The sequence below is a fragment of the Macaca nemestrina genome, chromosome 14 (genome assembly GCF_043159975.1).
Source record: "Macaca nemestrina isolate mMacNem1 chromosome 14, mMacNem.hap1, whole genome shotgun sequence".
NCBI lineage: Eukaryota > Metazoa > Chordata > Mammalia > Primates > Cercopithecidae > Macaca > Macaca nemestrina.
Window position 1 is genome coordinate 85,678,997 of NC_092138.1, and position 19,306 is coordinate 85,698,302.

Sequence of the window (19,306 nt, forward strand, 5' to 3'; positions counted from 1 at the left end):
GCGATTAAATGAAAGTCAACATATGGAAACTTTACATTTTAGTCTTCTTCCCCTTCTTGAGCTCCCAGAATGTTGACCTCCAAGTGTGTGCCTTCCAGATTAGTAGCATAATGCTGAGATTTTAGAAGGTATAATCTTCTAACAATCTGTAGCTATTTTCACAAAAAGATTGAGGGAGAATGGAAGGGGTTTGTGGTGCAAGAGAGGCCTGCAGAGTATGTCCAAACCGAGTTTAAAGTCAGCAATATTTACTGAGCAACTACTCTGTTCCAAATAAGCTGTGAGCTCAGATGATTCCCCAGTAAGAAAGATTCAGTGTGCCCATCCCTCATTGAACTAGATGGGAAGGCTGGAGGAAGGTACAGCACATACAGACGCAGATGGTAGAGAAAAAACATGCTGAGTTTGCGGAACCACAAACAGTTCAGTATTGTTGGCGTGGAAAGTATAGATGTGTAGGGAGCATGGGAGGGAGGGAGGGAGGCCTGAAAGATGCTGCTTTGCTTATGTCACTCTCTTTCTTTGCATGTATTATGTCTCATTTTTTATTTTTTTTCATCAACGGCTTTTTTTTTTTTTGCCCAGGCTGGAGTGCAATGATGCATTCACTGCAACATCCGCCTCCCGGATTCAAGTGACTCTCCCACCTCGGCCTCCCCAGTAGCTGGGATTACAGGTGCCCGTCACCAGGCCCAGCTAATTTTTCAGCTAATTTTTTTTTTTTGGATTTTTGGTTAAATACAAAGAGATAGGGTTTCATCATATTGGCCAGGCTGGTCTCGAACTCCTGACCTCAGGTGATCCGCTTGCCTTGACCTCCCAAAGTGCTGGGATTACAGGCATGAGCCACCATGCCCAGCCAAGGGAAATTTTTTTTAAAGGTCCATGTATGTTGCTATGAAAGTAATCTAAGCCATTTCTTTGAACTCATGCCTGGTATTTTATGGTATTTTATGATGCAGCTTTACTGATTTTTACCTACTCATTCTTCTAGGCATGGTTATCAAAGTTATTTTCCATCCCTCCCCTGACTCCCCCACCACTCACTCCAAAAAAAGAAATACAGCAATTGACATCCCCAGGAATGTCCTCTGATAAACCTACGTGAGAATTGCTTGTGTTATATACCCTGGAGAAAGATTGCTGCTATGTGCATATGGAATGAGACTAAATATTAACGGTTTGTCCTCTAGGATGGCTGCCTTCCGGGTAGTCCATCATGGAAATGGTGGCCATGATATTCCACATTGCTGCTAATCTAGTTTTTTCACACAGTTTTAGATTTTTGGCTAGTGCAAATGTCATTTTCTCTGGGTCCAAAATATCATTTGCACTTCTCTAATTGCTAATGATTTTGAACACCTCTTCATAAACTTGTTAGCTTTTGAGGCTTTCTCATCTGTAAATTCACTGTTTATATCCTGTTATACCATATTTCTATTAATATTGGGGCAGCTATCTGTTTCTTCCTGATTTGCAAGAGTTTCTCATATATTTTAGATATTAAGCTCTTGTTGTATTTTTTCAATCACTCATCTATTTGTTAACTTTGTCTTCTTCAACTTTAATTATCTTCTTCATTAAGCAAAAATCCTTGTTACAATATAATCAAGTTTGTCAATTTTTTTATGGTTTGTGCTTTTGGAATTTTAGCTTTTCCATCCCTAGGTTACAGAGACATTTTTCCATATTTTCTCCTACCAACTATAGTTCATATTTAGATTTTGAATTCTTTTAGAGTCCACCTTTTGCATGTGATGTTAGGTGGGGATTCACATGTATTTGTCTCCACATAGTAAGTATATCAGGCAGATCTATCCAGAAAAATGCGTGCCATTTTTAGTGTTTAAAACAAAAGAAATTTAATGCAGGTACTTCATTACATGAATGATGGTAGATCTGGTGAGTTAACCAGGAGATGCTGAGGCAACCCAGACCTTAGCAGCAGCAAGAAGCCGCTATCACTCTTAGGCTTAATAATAAAGAACAGGAGGTGGCAATGTTATTGGAACTCGGTACTACTTGGTGGAATTGGAATCCATGCAGGAGTTTTTGGAGGGAATGGGAATGAAAACAGAGATGCCGCTGCTGCCGTAAATGTCCTCAAATGCATGAAGAGTAGGAGAGAATAGCCTGGATTATTTCTTCCTCTTTCTTTGCAATCTGTTTCATTGCCTCTCCATTGGCCTCACTGGATGAAGGTCAGGTGACAGGAGAGACTGGGAATGTAGCCCGCAGCCTGTGATATAAAGCAGAGGAGGGCAAGAACTGTATTTGGGGTCAAACAGGCCCAGAGTCAGCACAGTGAGCTATTTCCCAACATCATCTGCTAGAAACTAGTCTTTCCCTTTGATTTATGGTGTCACCTTTGTTATAGATTAAGTCTTCAAATGTACACGAAGTCTATTTAGAGTCTAGTCTGTATTTAGATAAAGACTCTAAATAGACTTCGTGTACATTTGAAGACTTAATCTATAGACTCTAAATTGGAGTCTATTTCTAAACTCTATTCTGTTCGATTTGTCTATCTGTTCTGACGCCAATTCTATTTTCTTTTAATTACTATGGCTTGATAGCATGGCATATCTAGTAGGGGAATCCCCTTTCTTTACTCCTCTTTTTTTAAGTTGACTTAAATATTCATGGACCTTTGTTCCTCTATATAAGGCTTTAGAATATTTCCATTTTTCAATTCTTCTGTATCTATTATTATTTTAAAGTTTTCCTTATGGAAGTCTTATGTATGTAGCAGCAGAAGAAAAAAGAAGTACAACTAGAATACTGTCTCAGAAGTGAAAAAGGTCACTTTCACTCACATTTCTAGTCAAAGTAAGTCACATAGTCACACTCAGTTTCAAGAAGATGAGGAAGTGCAATATTTCTGCTAGGAGAATTGGAAATCGTTAGTGGAAAACATTAATGGTGACCAAAATCTGCTATTCTGGTCAGCAAATATTTAGTTCACTGACCTTCTTACATGCAAAAGACAATCATGCCACCCCAAGACAGAGAGAAAACACAATAGTTCATACAGTCTGTGGAATCAGCTAAAAGTCCAGAGTAAACTAGGGGATGCTAGGTGGCCTCTTTACTAGATCTGGATGTGCCTTCTCTCACTCTGGTAATTTTTAAACTAAAAGGAAGGGTTTTCTGTGCTCCCCTCTTCACACACCTAATATACAGAGACCACAAAACCAAAGTAACTCTTCCCATTGGAAAGGAAAAAGAGGGGAGATACATAACTAGGTGCATTCTTAATGAAATGAAAACATATGTCCAACAAAAACAATTGTACATAAATGTCCCTAGCAGCATTTTCTATAATGGCCAAACATTATGTTAATGTTAATGTTTAACAAATGTTAAAAACATTATACTACGCTAAGTGAAAGAAGCCAGTCACAAAGGACCACATATTGTATGAATCCATTTATATGAAATGTAAGAATAAATGGGTGAATTGTATGGTATGTGAGTTATGTTTCCATAAAGCTCTTAAGAAAACAAGTAAACAAACAAAAACAAAACAAAACAAACAATTATTGGTCTACTGCAGTTTAAATGAGACATATTTGGCTGGAGCATGACTGCTTATATCAGAGCTGAAGACTGCCTTTCAATTGCAGGTCCTGCCTGCTTGAAGCCAGGAGTTTGAGACCAGTCTGGGCAACATAGCAAGACCCTGTCTCTAGAAAAATTAAAAAAAAAAAAAGAAAGGAAGGAAGAGAAAAATTGGAAAATACTCAAAATGACAACAAAATTATTAAAAATCACTTACAACTCTGCACCTAGAAATAACTACAGTAAATCTTTCAGGATGCATTTCAGTCTCTGAAACTGAATGGCTAAGAAAATATAAACAACCTTATGACAAACAACACTCCCCTTTTTACCCCAGTGTTCTGTATTAATCTCTCTTGTAGAATTTTCTACATTTTACTATAGTTATTTTTAAGGGATTAGTAGAACAGGTGTCAATTGACTTATGTTTTAGCTCCATCTTTGACTTGCCAAATCTCTTTTTTTCTTTTTTTTTTTTTTTGAGATGGAGTCTCCCTCTGTCACCAGGCTGGAGTGCAGTGGCACGATCTCGGCTCACTGCAACCTCCGTCTCCCAGGTTCGAGCGATTCTCCTGCCTCAGTCTCCCAAGTAGCTGGGATTACAGGTGTACACCACCATGCCCAGTTAATTTTTGTGGTTTTAGTAGAGATGAGGTTTCACCATGTTGGCCAGGATACTTTCGATCTCTTGACCTCATGATCCACCTGCCTCAGCCTCCCAAAGTGCTGGGATTACAGGCGTGAGCCACTGCGCCCGGCCCACTTTCTTTTTTTTTGTAAAAAAATAGAGAAGAAATGGAAAATTATGCCAGTGGGTTTGGAGTTTCTCCTGTAAGTGATTGGGAGCCATTGAAGGATTACAAGTAGTTGAATAAATCAAAATAGTTTTTGAGAAGGTAGTTTACTTGGAAGCAATGATGCATGAATATAAGTGAATGAAAATAACATTTACAGGTAAGCTATTGTACTAAACTTATTATTTATGATATTTTACTTGATCCTTTTCGTACTATAGCATAGGGGTAATCATCCTAAGGACTAGGCTCTGGTTTTTTTATCTTGCCCAAATTCCTATCTAGGGAGTCTGTGGAGTCATGCCCTACAAACCATAAATTCTCATCAGATGTTTTTCATTTAATCCTATATATCGTGGCATAACATTATGTGACAAAGAAGGAAGTAAACATATTTTACTTTGTTTGCCGTTTTTTGAAATGGTCCTGCAAAGCTGTCCTTTGTAGGGGAAAATGTGCATCTGTAAAGAATCTCTGTTAACATACCTAGATATTTTTCTTCCAGGCCTCCCAATCCTGAAGCAATTAAGTAAGAGTCTAGCACCTTTTAAAGGTCTGAATAAAAAGCATTTGTCATCTATTGTCTCTAAGGGCAGCTACTATATGACTTCAAAAGAACCTTGGTCTCCACAATCTTTTATCTTAACCTGAACATTTCCTTTCTATTGATCCCAGGTCTTTAGACAAGTTCATCCAATTGTCAATCAGAAAATGTTTAAATTTACCTGTAGCCTGGAAGCCCCCCATCCCCTGCCCTTTGATTTGTTCTGCCTTTCTGAACCAAACCAATGTGTTTCTTAAATGTATTTGATTGATGTCTCATACTTTCCTGAGGTTTTATACCATGCTTGGTATAAAACCAAGCTGCACCCCACCCACCTTGGGCACATATTCTCAGGACCTCCTGAGGGCTGTGTCAGAGGCCATGGTCACTCATATTTGGCTCTGAATAAATCTCTTCAAGTTTTACAGAGTTTGACTGTTTTCATCCACAATCCCCAAGCTAGAGATAAGAAATTTGAAACTCGACTGAGTTAAGCAATGTGTTCAAGGACACACAGCTAATAAGTGTTAGAGTAGGAAATTATCTAGCATGCTCAACTAACTGATTTCTTTCTAGACACAGAGGTTGGCTCAAGAGGTATTTCAGCAGTCTGGGTGGGCTCTGTTCCTATTGCATAATGAGAAGTTATAATAGAATGTTTAGCAAGCTGCATTGTTGAAACAGCAGATGGGTTGACGGCTGTTCCCAGGGGTTTTTCCCTATTACTCATACACGGTTGGGAAATCCTGAGGAAAGCTCAGCTTTTATTTCTTGAAATTTAAGGTCCTGACACTCTGTGGTGATTGCAGACAGAGATCTGCGTCGTTGACAACAAAGAGATTAAAGGAGGGACCTTGGGTAAGTCCCTTTGTCCCTGGACCTCAGTTTTCTTAACCACAAACAATTAAATGATCTCTGAAGTTTTCTTTTGTTTTAAGACTCAAGGATAATACTGAGTTCCTAATGTAACGTGAAGTTCTAGGTAGAGGCTTAATGATAGCGTTACTCATTTACAGGGATTAAACAGAATGTCCACAAAGAACTGGTTGAAAATAGGCTGCAGAAATGGCACAGAAGATATGTGTTCTTAATTACTCAACTTTTATGCATTTTATGCACTAGACTGTAAGATTCAGGTAGGGGTGGGCTGTATGCTTGTTCATCCTACATCTTAGGGGCCATCACTAGTGTCTTGTAGGTAGGGACCCAAAGAGTTTTGTTGAAAGAAAGAACAAATAATGCAGAAAGCCTGCCTGTCCCCCCGTATTTGTTCTTCACTTCTTCCTCAATAATGTACCACCTAGAATTACCTGGTTACAGTCGTGCAGAACAGACTTCATTTCCCAGACTTCCTTGCAGCTAGATGTGCTCATGCTATTGAATTCTGACCAATGGGATGTAAATAGAATTAATGTTGACTTTTTTTTTTTTCCCCAGGAAATAATCTTAGAGTGAGAGGACATAATTTTCTCCTTCCAATTTCCCCTTCTGGCTAAGATAAAATGGATAAATGGGTAAGATATTTGGAACTTGAATCACAAAATGGAGTTACATGTTGAGAATAGCAGTGCAATGAGAAGCATGGTGTCTAGGCTATCTGACAATAGTCAAGCCTCTATGCAGGCTTTTAACTGTGTATGTAAACATAAGCACGAGAGACAGATATGTTTCTATTTTGTTTAAAACACCTCTATTTTTGGTTTACAAATTGTTGTAGCTGAACTTAATACATGGGAACATTTTCAAAAGAGGGCTGGGCACAGTGGCTCACTTCCGTAATTCTGGCATTGCGAGACAGAGGTGGGATGATTGTTTAAGGCCAGGAGTTTGAGGCCAACTTGGGCAACATAGTGAAATCCTGTCTCTACAAAAGATTTAAAAATTAGCTGACATGGTTGTGTATGCCTGTAGACCCCGCTACTTGGGAGGCTGAAGCAGGAGGATCACTTGAGCCCAAGAGGTTGAGGCTGCAGTGAGCTGTTATTGCACTGCTGCATGCCAGCCAGGGTGACAGAATGATACAGTCTCAAAAACAAAAAAGACAAAAAAAAAAAAAAAGCGTACACAACTTTCATAATTTTTCTTTCAAGAACAGCTAATAAAAATATTTTGAGCATGCCTACCATAAACTTCACAATCACATACGGTAGATTTGATTTTGGGTGATGATCAGGGAGTGCCTACCTAGTTGGCCGTTAGTTAATTTTTGTATAAATACAGGGTTTGCTTGATCAATAACTTGAATATTTTATACTAAGTGTCTAAACTAATCTTTTTATTTTCACTGAAAACTTTTATATTTCCATTTGTTTACGTGAGGTTGTTAATATAAAACCAATTTATTTTTGTGAATGGAGTGAGGATGAAATCTATTTTTTCTTGAAAAAAGGGATAGCTCATTATTCCAAACCATTTAATTTATAGCATGTATATGCATATTTTTGCTGCTGATTTAAAATATACATTTATCAAATGTTTACTTATATAAACATTAATATTTGAAGGACAATGGCTAGGAATTTTATGAATTTCATAAAAAATGTAAATTCATGGATCCAAGATACTCAATAAACCTCAAGCCAAAATAACACAAAGAAAGCCACACAAAAAACCCATATTAATTAAATTCCTGAAAACAAATGATGAAGAGAAAAATCTTAAAAATGGAAAAAATATGTATAAAGAAACAAATATACAAATTTAATTTCCCCTTAGAAACTATGTATTTCAGAAGAATGGAGAAACATCTTTAAAGTACTAAAAGAAAGAAATTATAAACCTAAAATTGTATATCTGACCAAAACATTATTCAAAATTAAAGGCAAAATAAATGTTTTTTCTAGGGGGGAAAAAAAAACCCAGAAAATTTGTGGCTAGGAGACCTGCATAACAAGAAATGTTTTTTAAAAATGTCAGTCCTTAAATGGAAGGAAAAAAAGTGATGAAAACTTGGATCTACACACAAAAATAAAAAGCTTCAGACATGGTAAATATAAAATAATTTTTTATTTGTTAGATTTATATACTTCTTAAAAATAATTGATTGTTTAAAGCAAAAAATCATGCCAATATATTGAGAATTTTAGCCTATGAAAGAATAAGTTGTATAATAAAATAGCTCAAGGTTTATTAGGGAGTGAATACTGTTGCAAGGTTTTAAATTTATATGTGAAGTGATACAATGTTAATTAAAAGTAGATTGGATGAAATTAAGTTGCATGTTATGAACCCCAGTAAACAAAGAAATAAACAAAAAAGTGTAGTTTATAAGTCAATAGTGGATTTAAAATAGAAAGATAGAAAATACACAATTAACCCAAAAAAAGGTAGGAAAGAAGAAAAAGGGGAAGAAAGAGCATATGGTACAAATTCCAAACATATAACAAAAAGATAAGTTTAAACCCAATTATGTCAATAATTATATTGAATATAAATAGTCTAAACACTCCCATCTCTGCCTTTTAGCAGAGATTTCAAACTGGATAAAACGCAAGACCAACTATATGCTGCCTATAAGGAAACTATTTATAAATATACAGATAAGTTAAAATGAAAAGTATTGAAAAAGATACAATATGCACATACCAATCATAAGAAAGGTGGACTGGATATATTAATATCAGATAATGTAGAATTCAAAGGAAGGAATATTATCGGACTAAAGAGGGATATTTTATAATGATGTGAACATCAAGAAAACGTAACCACCTAATTTGTACCCAATTAACAGAGCTTTAAAATACATGAAACAAAAATGAACACAACTCCAAGAAGAATTAGACAAATTCACAATTATTTTTGTAGTCTCCAACATTCCTTTTCAAGTAATTGACAAAAAAAGACAGAAAATCACCAAATATAGAATTGAACAATATCAACCAAATTAATCTAATTGACATTAATAATAGAACTCTCCACCCAACAACTGTGGAATTCACATTCTTTGAAGAGCTCATGAAACATTTTCTAAGGTAAGCTGTAGGTTGGACCATGAAATAATTCTCAATAAATTTAAAAGAACTAAAATCAGGCAGTGTAAGAGCATATTATGTGTCAGTGGTAGATTTAAATTAGAAATCAATAACAAAATGATAATACCCAAATAATTGGAAATTAAACGGCACACTTCTAAACAATCCATGGGTCCCAAAAGATGATACAAAGGAAACTAGAAAATATTTTGATTTGTAACTTAGAATTTTATCTATAAATGTTAACATTAGAAAAGAAAAAAATTAAAAATTAATCTAAGCTTCTACCTTTAAGCACTGTGATTGCTGCTTCTCTTAAATTTTGATATGTTGTGTTTCATTATCATTTCATTCAAAATGCGTTCTAGTTTCAATTGAATAATCAAAACGATATTACATGTTGTGAGGAGTGACAGAGATCAATGTCACCCTTAGAGACCTAAAGGACACAGGTTTGGTGGTCTCCATCATATCTACATTAATTTATCAGGTGGTTCCTTACAAAATCCAGGTGGTTTCTGGAGAATGACACACAGTACTACAAACTCAGCATAGTAGGAAACTTTATTTTTTAGCTGTTAAACAAGATGTTGCATGTTTAATAGAATAAATTGACAAAGTCCGATATATGGCATGTAGCCACTGGTGTGACAAACGCGTTCTTTTCCATTCCTGTTAGAAGAGGAATGAAATGCAGTTTGTATTCACTTGGAACATAAAACAGTATATGTTTAGTCTTGCCCCAGGGCTGTGTTAACTCTTTTGACCTCTGTCATAATGTAAGTCTGAGGAAATCTGAACCATCTGGACATTAGAAAAAATATTGCACTGGTGTATTTATGATGTCATGATAATTGGGCAATATAAGCAAGAACTGTTAAGTGCACTAGAGGGGCGATAAGACATGCACTGCAGGGAGTAGGACATAAATCCCATGAGGATTCACAGTCCCACTACATCAAAAAAATTCTTACAGGTCTAATTTCTTGAGTGTGCTCAGACATTCCCTCCAAAATATAGTTAGAATGATTGCATCTCATACTTACCACTACAAAGAAGAAAACATATCTGCCCTCTTTGGGTTTTGGAGGCAATATATTCCACACTGGGAATATTACTGCTGACTGCTACAAAAGGTTTCTAGGTTTGAGGGGAGCTTGCAGCTAGAAAGTGCTCTATAGCAGGTCTAGATTTTGGTGCAAGTGACCCTGATGCTTGGACCATAAACCCCAGCAAGCTTTATAGTATTAGAGACATGGCAGGAAAAGACTCTGAGTGGAGTTATTCGGCAAACTTCATAGGAGAATCATGGTGTAGCACAACTATGCCATTTGCAATGGAGAATTACACTCCTAGAAAGACAGTTCCTGTTTTTCTACTTGGAAGCCCATGTAGAGATAGTATACTTTACTGTGGGTCAAGTGACCTTGTGGCCAGCACTGTCATCATGAAATGAGGTCCTGATTTCTGTCAGACTCATCAAGTTATAAGGTTGTGTGGACCCAGTAGCAATCAATTGTAAGGCAGAAATAGTAAGTCTGGGATAATAAGTACTAAGGCCTGAGTCTACCTACACATAAGCTACACAAACATGTGACTCAGATCCCCATACATCTACCTTCATTGCAGTAGCATCTCTCCCTTAGTTTATACCTATGGATGCAGAAGGGCAGGTGGATGGTGATGAGGAAGTCTCTTATGATAAGCTCAGGAAAGAAGCAGAAATCTCGTCTTACTTTTCTGATGGGTTGGCTTGGTACACAGAAGCAAGCTAAGACAGACAACAACTGCATTATACCCTCACCCAGGAATGGCCTTAGAAAACAGCAGTGGGGGAAAAGCCTCTCACTGTGAAGAGTTTTGAAAACCTGTCATCTACTTTTTAATGGAAAGAGAAGTGACTCAAGTTTCAAATACTTATAGACTCGTGGGCAGTAGGAATGGCTTGGATAGTTGGCTGGGGTCCAGGAAGGAGAAACGTTGGAAGATAAACATGGAGTGGAATCATGAGGCTGAAACTATGGGGATGGCAGGAAATAAGAAGATTTTTGTATTACATGTAAAACCAAGTAGAAGAATTGACTCAGGAGGTTGGTGTCAGTAGCCTGTCACTAGCCATTTCAATGCTGGCACAATGGGTTTATGATAGAAATAACCATGGTGGCAGGGAAGGAAGTTATACACAAGTCCAGCTGCACGAGCTTCTGCTTACCAAGATAAATCGAGCTACAGCCATTGCTCAATGTTCAACCTGCTAGCAAAAGAGAACAATGCTGAGACATGGCACCATCCCTCGATGACACTAATTCTCCAACGGATGGCAATTGACTACATTGGATTTCTTTTTTTTTCTTTTCTTTTCTTTTTTTTTTTTCAGAGATGGAGTCTTGCTCTGTTGCCCAGACTGGAGTGCAGTGGTGCAATCTTGGCTCACTGCAAGCTCCGCTTCCTGGGTTCACGCCATTCTCCTGGCTCAGTCTCCTAAGTAGCTGGGACTACAGGCGCCCACCACCATGCCTGGCTAATTTTTGTATTTTTAGTAGAAACGGGATTTCACTGTAGCCACGATGGTCTCGATCTCTTAGCCTCGTGATCCGCCTGCCTCAGCCTCCCAAAGTGCTGGGATTACAGGCGTGAGCCACTGCGCCTGGCTGACTACATTGGATTTCTTTCACCTTGAAAGGACCAGTGATTCATTTAGACAGGAATGGCACATATTTCAGTTGCAGCCTTGTTTTTCTTGCCTGTAGGACCTCAGCTGGTATCATCATCTGGGTACTTACAGCTTGTTTGGTCCATTGCCACAGGATCCCATATAACATTGTATCAGACCAAGGGACCCACTTTATAGCAGGGAAGGCATAGTAAATTTACTTGTCATATCACATTCTACCCCATACAGAAACTGCCAACATAATAGAGTCACAGAATGGCTTGTTGAAGAAATAGCTTAGGCACTATCATCTTCCAAGATGCAGTGTGTGGCCTAAATCAATTACTTTTATATGTCACGGTGTCCTCAATAGGTAGAATACATGGATTGGTAATTAAGGGAGTGGAATTGGGAGTATCTTCACTTGGAGCATTTTGCTTCCCATTCTGGTGAATCTGAGTTGTGACTGTTTAGAGGTCTTGGTTTCCAGAGGGGAATGCTTTCAAATGAACATAGGGGAAGACTCATTGAATTATATATTACAACCGTTTCCAGGGCATGTTGAACTCCTTGTACCAAGGCACCATCAGGCAAGATGAGGAGTCACCATCCTGATAGTGGTAACTAATCCTGATCATAAGGTAGAGGTATGGCTGCTGTTATTCAATGGAGGTAAGAAGGAATGTTTGCTATCCAGATAATCCACTTTGGCATCCTCTTAGTGTTCCTTTGCCTTATCTTGACAGGAAAGGGACAAGTGTAGAAGTCACTATCTAAGCAGGGCCTGGTGACCATGGCCTCAGACTTTAGGAATGAGAATCTAGGTCATGTCATCAGATTATCTACCAAGACTAGCCGCTATTCTAGTTGAGGATGAGGGAGACCTAGAATGCATAGAAAACTGGGCATGAATATCATGTAAAGCCCCGCTACAAACTGTATTGTGGTAGGGTATGGTTTTCCCACAACCTTCTAGATCCTGAAGAAATGCTTCCCAAACTAATATGAAGATGTGGATCCAAGAGGCAAAAGCAGTGGACTCTGGTGTGTGCTGTGATATGCTGCCCAGCTCTCCTTTCAGAACGGAAGGACTTATTTACTCAGAAGCCAAGAATCCTGCTGAATGACAGAACTCACCAGTCAGCCATCTCCAGAGATTGCCCTCAGCAGGAAAGAACTGCCCTACCCCAGATCACACTGCCTTCCCAGGAGTAGATTGCATCCAATGACTGGTTAAGGTGGGAATCTAAAGTCATGGCCCCCTTGCTGCAATGCTGGACAGCTTTCAAGGTTCATTCCAGTTTTAGAGAGCTTGAGGCCTTGGTTGAGAGTGCATGAGAGCCCAACCTATCTTTCTGCTCAATCCTGAGTCCTTACTTTCCATTGGTGCTTATCCTAAGATCACTTCCTAGTAAACTTCTTTGTGTTAACCTCTTTCTTAGAGTCTTTTTTTCTGGTGGGGAACCTAATCTTGAGCAGCAACTTTGTGAGCTCAGTCCCTGCATGAGTGAATGTGATTGAGTCCATTTAGGCTGCTTGCAATAGAGTAAACCCTCTCTGGAGGAGGATCACATCATTCAGACTCTATACTTTTCTTTGTAGCCAATGACGCTCAACAACAACAACAAAAATTGCCAAATATCTCAAGAAACAAGACTATAAGGAAAAAAAACCGATAGAAACAGACTCACTAATGACTCTGTTGATTTGTGATACAGGTTGTGAAATAATTGTGATTAATATCTTTAAGAAAATAAAATGCAAAACAAAGGTTTTCACTTGAGAATTAGAATGTGCATTAAAAAACAGAAAGTTTAGAACCAAAATATCCAACAGAAGATTGGACAGAGCAGAAGAGAGGATTAGTGACCTGGATAAGAGTTTAGTAGAAAATACCTGGGCTGAAGTATGGAGGGCAAAAAGGATGGAAAATACTAAAAGGGAACGTAAGAGACATGCGGACACAGTGAAAAGCTCTGATATATATGCAGTTGGAATCTTCAAAGGGGAAATAAGAAAGAGTGGGTCAGAAGCAACAATTAAGGAGATCTTGGCTGAGAATTTTCAAAAATCAATCAGAGAGATGAATCCACAGATTCAAAAATTGTTATGAACTCCAGCAAAATAAAGATAAAGAAAACTATATGGTGGCATAGTGTATTAAAATTGCTGAAAGAAGAAACCTTGGAAGCATCTAGAATAAATATAAAAGTTTCTTGCATGTATCCCATTATATGGGATCATTTTACATGAATCATTTATATGAAATACTTTAATTAGCAAATATCATAAGGACCAAAATATGCTTTGACTTTTGTTCCTTGCTAAAGATGGAGGAAGTATTGTTACAAATAACCGTCTTGTCAATTTCAATTTTTTGGCTGACTTCTCCAGTTTGATTAGGCCCCAGTTTCTATCTTATAATGTGGCTAATAAAGAATTGGTACTTGGAATGGAAAAATGTCAATTCTGACACTGTCCTCATGTTACTTGTATTTCAAGTATTGGTAAAACTTCAATCCACTGTTTTTTACAGGAATATTTTAAGCTACTTGCTTTGTGAAAGTTGGTTTAGATAAAACTAAATATTACCCTCTATAAATCACCTTAATTAGACATAATAAATGCTTTCATGCTTTAGTACACTGAAAGTGAATGAGGTGGTGGTGGCATTGGCTGTATCCCCCTCTGCTCTGTGGAGTTCTCACCTTGCTTGAGGCACCTCACATTTTCTAAGACCCCTTGCTATTCAAGGGGGTGTGAGCATCAGCAGCAGTGGCATTTCCTAGGACCTTGTTAGAATGTAGAATCCCAGGCCCCATCCCAGTACTACTGAATAATAATTTTGCATTTTAACAAGGACTCCAGGTGATTCATATCTACATTAAAGATTTGTTGTTCTAAGTAACACATGACTATCTGGAATAAGGACTCAGTGAGGATACCAATAAGTTTAATACTTGTAAAGCTTAATTTCATATGTTACTAGATAAAATTAATTGTAGGTAGGAATTTTAGGTAGTCATATGGTTACCCAAATAAAACCATATTACTCAGTCTCCTTGCAGGTATATGTAGCCATAAAATTCAGTATAGCTAATGGAATGGAAAATGAAAGATATACACTACTTCCAGGTTGAGCACTTTATAGGAAGAGTCATGCCCTCCCCATTTTCATTCTCTGCTAACTGGAATGCATGCTTGATGGTGGGAGCCAGAGCAGCCATCCTCGGCCACCAGATAGAAACTTTGTGTTAAAGATGACAGAACAACAAGGCAGAAGGAATCTGATTCCCTGATGATTATAGAAGCACCATACCAGCCCTAAAAAGAAAAATAAGATGCTACTTTGACTCATTGTTCATTTGGATTCATGTTTCATCAGCCAGACCTATAGCCTATTTAGTGAAATCATGAAACAGGTAATCCCATTATCATCTTAGGACATCTTGGGATTGTTTATAGGAGACCAGGCTGAGGCTAGAGCCTCTCCATTACGTGTGAAGCTCTGCCCAGAATTTCTTTTCTGTCTCTTCTGTTAAATTTCTAAGCATATGAAGTATATATGGATCAGAGCTCACCCCATGGGTTTTGGTTAGTACTTTGGTAGATATAACTCAATGTGGAGAAGGGGATGAAAAAAAAGCCACATGGATATTTTTCCCTAAAAGTTTCAGTTTGAAAATGTTTGATTTTTTTTGCTTTTTTGAGAAAATTTGAATAAAATTCAATTTTTCTCAGCCAATAAATCCAGAATTGAGTATTTTGTGGTTGTATGACTCACTCAAATCATTTCACACCATTAGATGCCTCTTGGGAAAATCGGAGCTTTCTATTATCCCTCTAGTAGAAAGTAGAGAAATGACAAGACCATTCACAAGGAAATTCCAGGGAATACTTCTGTTTCTAAGTCCTCACCTGTCCCCATGAGGTCCCTGGTGAAAAGAGTGTCATTATTTGGTTAAATCATATAGTCAGAGTCAATTTCTTTGCCTGTAATATAGGGTACTCATACTTAGGGCAAGAATGATCTTCCCAGTCACCTGGAGGAGTTGAATGAATTTCCCAAGATCACACAGATCATATCTGACAGAGACATAGCTTGAACCCAAGTGTTTTGAGACAAAGTCCAATGCTCTGTCTCAGTTCCATTCAATGAGGCTGCTTACACCTGAAAGAAGCCAGAAGAAATGTGCTATGAAATCTCTTAATTTGAGTGTTCGGTGGAAGGTGATTAGGTGAAAGCAGACCTGACGGGATGACACGCTGCTGAGTTTAGAAGGGGCTTCTGAGCAGAGCCCCAAATGGTCCAGAGTTGTGGCTCAAGTCTGGCTGCTTGCTGCTCAGAGACCAAAGACATGAAGTGAGGTGTGGTGAAAGGAAAGAGTTTTATTAATCAAATGCTAGCAGTTGAGGGATGGCCAGGCTCATGCCTTTAAAAGACCATTCCACCATTTTGGGCTGAGTGAAGGGGTTTAAGAAGGAAAAGGTGTGGGGAACATGCGGGAGTGGTGCACTAGGGTTCAGGTGCAGGTTTGCACGTGTTGTTCCAATGACTGTCTTCAGTAATTGCCCATCTGGAGGTCTGGTTTGAGTCACCCTGACTTTAGCTTGGTAGTGGTGGGCCAAATGTTTGTAACTCCCCTTAAGCAGGATGATTCTACAGCTGGGTCTTTCTCCCGGTTTGTTTCACAATTGGCTTGTGGAGTTTCTAAGCAAGAACAGAATTAGGTAAGTGAGTACTGTTCAGGAACATACCTGGTGGAAAAGGGAGAAACAAAGAGTTTTAAAGTATATTTCAAGGCTGAAAGCAAGATAGGAAAAAATTGGCTTTTGGGACTACTTGGGATACTTGGTTACAAAGTTACACTTAGAAAACTAAAGAATAGAATCTCCAAATAAAACCAATTAAGAACCAAAGAAGTACCTTAAAAAAATTAATGTCTATTAGGCAAGTAAATCCTCGTCTGGGGCTTAATCTGAAAGGGATCTTAATGGGTCTGAGCACATGTATTTCTGGGAATAGCCATAGCAGAATTTCTTGTGAGTTTGATGCAGTGGAAACACCTTAAATGTCTAATAGGAAATTAAAAAATAAAGTATGGCACAGTTACAAAATAAAATATTATATAGTCAATAAAAATGATGATGGGTCATTTGTTCTTAATAATTTCTGGTTCATAGACACATCCCTCCCCCGCTTTTAGAGACAGGATCTTGCTCTGTCACTCATGCTGGAAATATAGTAATGCAATCATAGCTCACTGAAACCTTGAATTCCTGGGCTCAAGCGATCTTCCCACCTCAGTTTCCCTAGTAGCTAGGACTACAGGTGTGCACCACCACGCCCAGCTAATTAAATATTTTTTTGTCATAGAGATGAGGTCTGGCTATACTTCCTAGGCCGGTTTCAAACTTCAGGCCTCAAGTGATCTTCCTGCCTCGTGCTTCCAAAGTTTTGGGATTACAGGCATGAGCCACTGCAACCAGCCACATGGACTCTTTTGGGGCTTCAAGAGCCATAGAGCTTGTCCCCAGAAAAAGCTATGCACATGCACACAAATGTCAACTTACAATTTCAGAAGGTCCTTCAATTTTCCTGAAGTCAGTCCATGGGACACTATGCTAAGAATTCCTATGTAAGATATATTTTTAATGACTCGGACAGGTGTTTGTGACAGCATAATTTTTGTACAAAAATACAGTTTACAAAATGGCATGTATGGGATGATAGAATTTGATTAAAAATGTAAATAGCTTTCTATGCAGAAAATGAATCTGGAAGAATATCAAAATGTTAATAGTGTTATCTCTAAGGGTGAGGTTTTAGATGATATTTATTTTCTTCTTAAGCTCTGTTTGTATTTTATAGGTTCTATAATAAATGTGCATTACTTTGTGCAATAATTTTAAATAGTCAATTTAAAAAATCTGAGAAACAGTTGAAAAAAGTTGGCAGTTGTGAAAGTAGGGTGCACAGGACAGCTCAGAGCTGTGAGGACTCAGGAGGAAGCCAGGTGCAGGGCAGGTGTACCCGAGGGCCCTATGTGGTACACCTGTTGAGGTAGGTCTAGTGATCTAGCTGGTCCTGATCTGAGCTACCGTCTACTGCTCCAGTAGGGGAATGAAATCTTGAACAATTACTTAAGCACAATCATGTATCTCTTTCAGGTATGGTCCTTGGGGCCCTGCAGAGCTCTCTCTGGAACATGACATTGAATCCCAGTTATCAGAGTGAGTTAGGAAATAGGAACATATTCAGGTAAAGAAGACAAGGATGGAGTCCATGCTACACAAAGACCAGTGGAAGGTACTAAGGGCTGGCCAGGGAAGAGATGACTAAAGATGGGCAAGGTCATTGTTTTTGTGTGTTTTCAGGACTATCTTGGAGAAGAGGGGATACAGTTGTTGTATAATAATCCAAACCAATATATCTTAGGCACTGCATTTTAGGTTGTGTTCTGAGAGCTGGATAAATAGGTGATGCAGTTCTTCTGCAACAGAGGATTTAAGGAAGCATTCCAATAGGATCTAATGTGGGCTATAATGAAGATTTAGAGGAGGAGCTCTAGGAAAACAAAGGGGCAAATGAACTACTCTGCCTGGGGAAGCTGCAGTACATTTTATGGTATAACAGAACTTTTCTAGGTTTAGAAAGGTGACAAAGAATTCTAGGTAGGGCAGAAAGAGCAACGTATACAAAAGTGAGAGGCATGAAAAGGAAGTTACAAAGGGCAGAAGATGAAGAGAAGACTGGAGATTTAGGTGGTCTCCAAAGTGTAAGGAGTCTTGAATTCCATGTTAAAACATTTGGACCTATGCTATGGATATATTCTATAGAAAGTATCCATCCTGTGATGGAACTAGGTCCAGTGATAGAAGATACAGAAATTGCCTTGAGAGAGAATGACTGTCCATCAAACAGAGGCTGGTAAGCCCTTTGTTGGGTATAGACTGAAGAGACAACCACATAACAGGGCATTTGTCTGGACTTTGTGATCTCACCCACCCTCTGGGAAAGGTCCCACCCAGCCTTAGCTTTTCAGGAGGTATTTTTGCATATTTCCCTCTGTGAAAGACAGAGCCTGGAGGTACTATATATTTTTGCTTTCTAAGTTAGAAAACTTTTTAATATCTTAACAGCTTATACCAGAATTCATCTATGAAGTGTATCTAAGTCTGCTTGGACTGTTATCACAGAATATAAAAACTGGTAGCTCATAAACAACATACAGTGATTTCTCACAGTTTTGGAGGCTAAGAAGCCCAGGATCAAGCTGCTGGAAGATTTGGTGTCTGGTGAGGGCCTGCTTCCTCATTCATGGACTGCTGTCTTCTCACTGCATCCTCACATGGTGGAAGTGGCAAGGGAGTTCACTGGGGTCTCTTTTATAAGGACACCACTCTCTTGCATGAGGGTTCTACCCTAATGACCTAATAATCACCTTCCAAAGGCCCTACATGCAAATACTATCACACTGGAGATTTGGGTTCAACATATGAATTTGGGGAGGGGACACAAACATCCAGCCTATAGTAGAAGGAGTCCTTCTTATTTGGAAAGATCATATGTGAAGCCTCTTTGAGTAGCAGGTAAGACCTCAAAGGGGTTGTCAGGAGTTCAAGCAAAAGAAAAGCTATGGCTAAGCTGTCCAGCCTGAGAATATAAGAGGAGTTAAGTGATATATCTCATCTCTGTATCAATGCGGAATAGGAGAGATCAGTGGTTTATAAGGGGATGAGGGAAGGAGGGACTAGAAAGATGGTCTATGGCTGAGGACTC

At 38.5% G+C, this 19,306-nt stretch overlaps 1 long non-coding RNA gene across 2 annotated transcripts; it reads left to right on the forward strand.

The window, feature by feature from the left end:
* Nucleotides 1-5,662: 5,662 nt before the first annotated feature.
* On the forward strand, nucleotides 5,663-15,151 carry LOC105487095 (uncharacterized). 2 transcript variants are annotated; one of them, XR_011612804.1, is made up of 5 exons: nucleotides 5,663-5,757; nucleotides 6,337-6,413; nucleotides 7,743-7,885; nucleotides 12,079-12,761; nucleotides 13,126-15,151. It is a non-coding gene; the product is annotated as an uncharacterized lncRNA (long non-coding RNA). The 2 variants fall into 2 exon arrangements; XR_011612803.1 differs by lacking the exon at nucleotides 7,743-7,885.
* The last annotated feature ends 4,155 nt before the right edge of the window (nucleotides 15,152-19,306 follow it).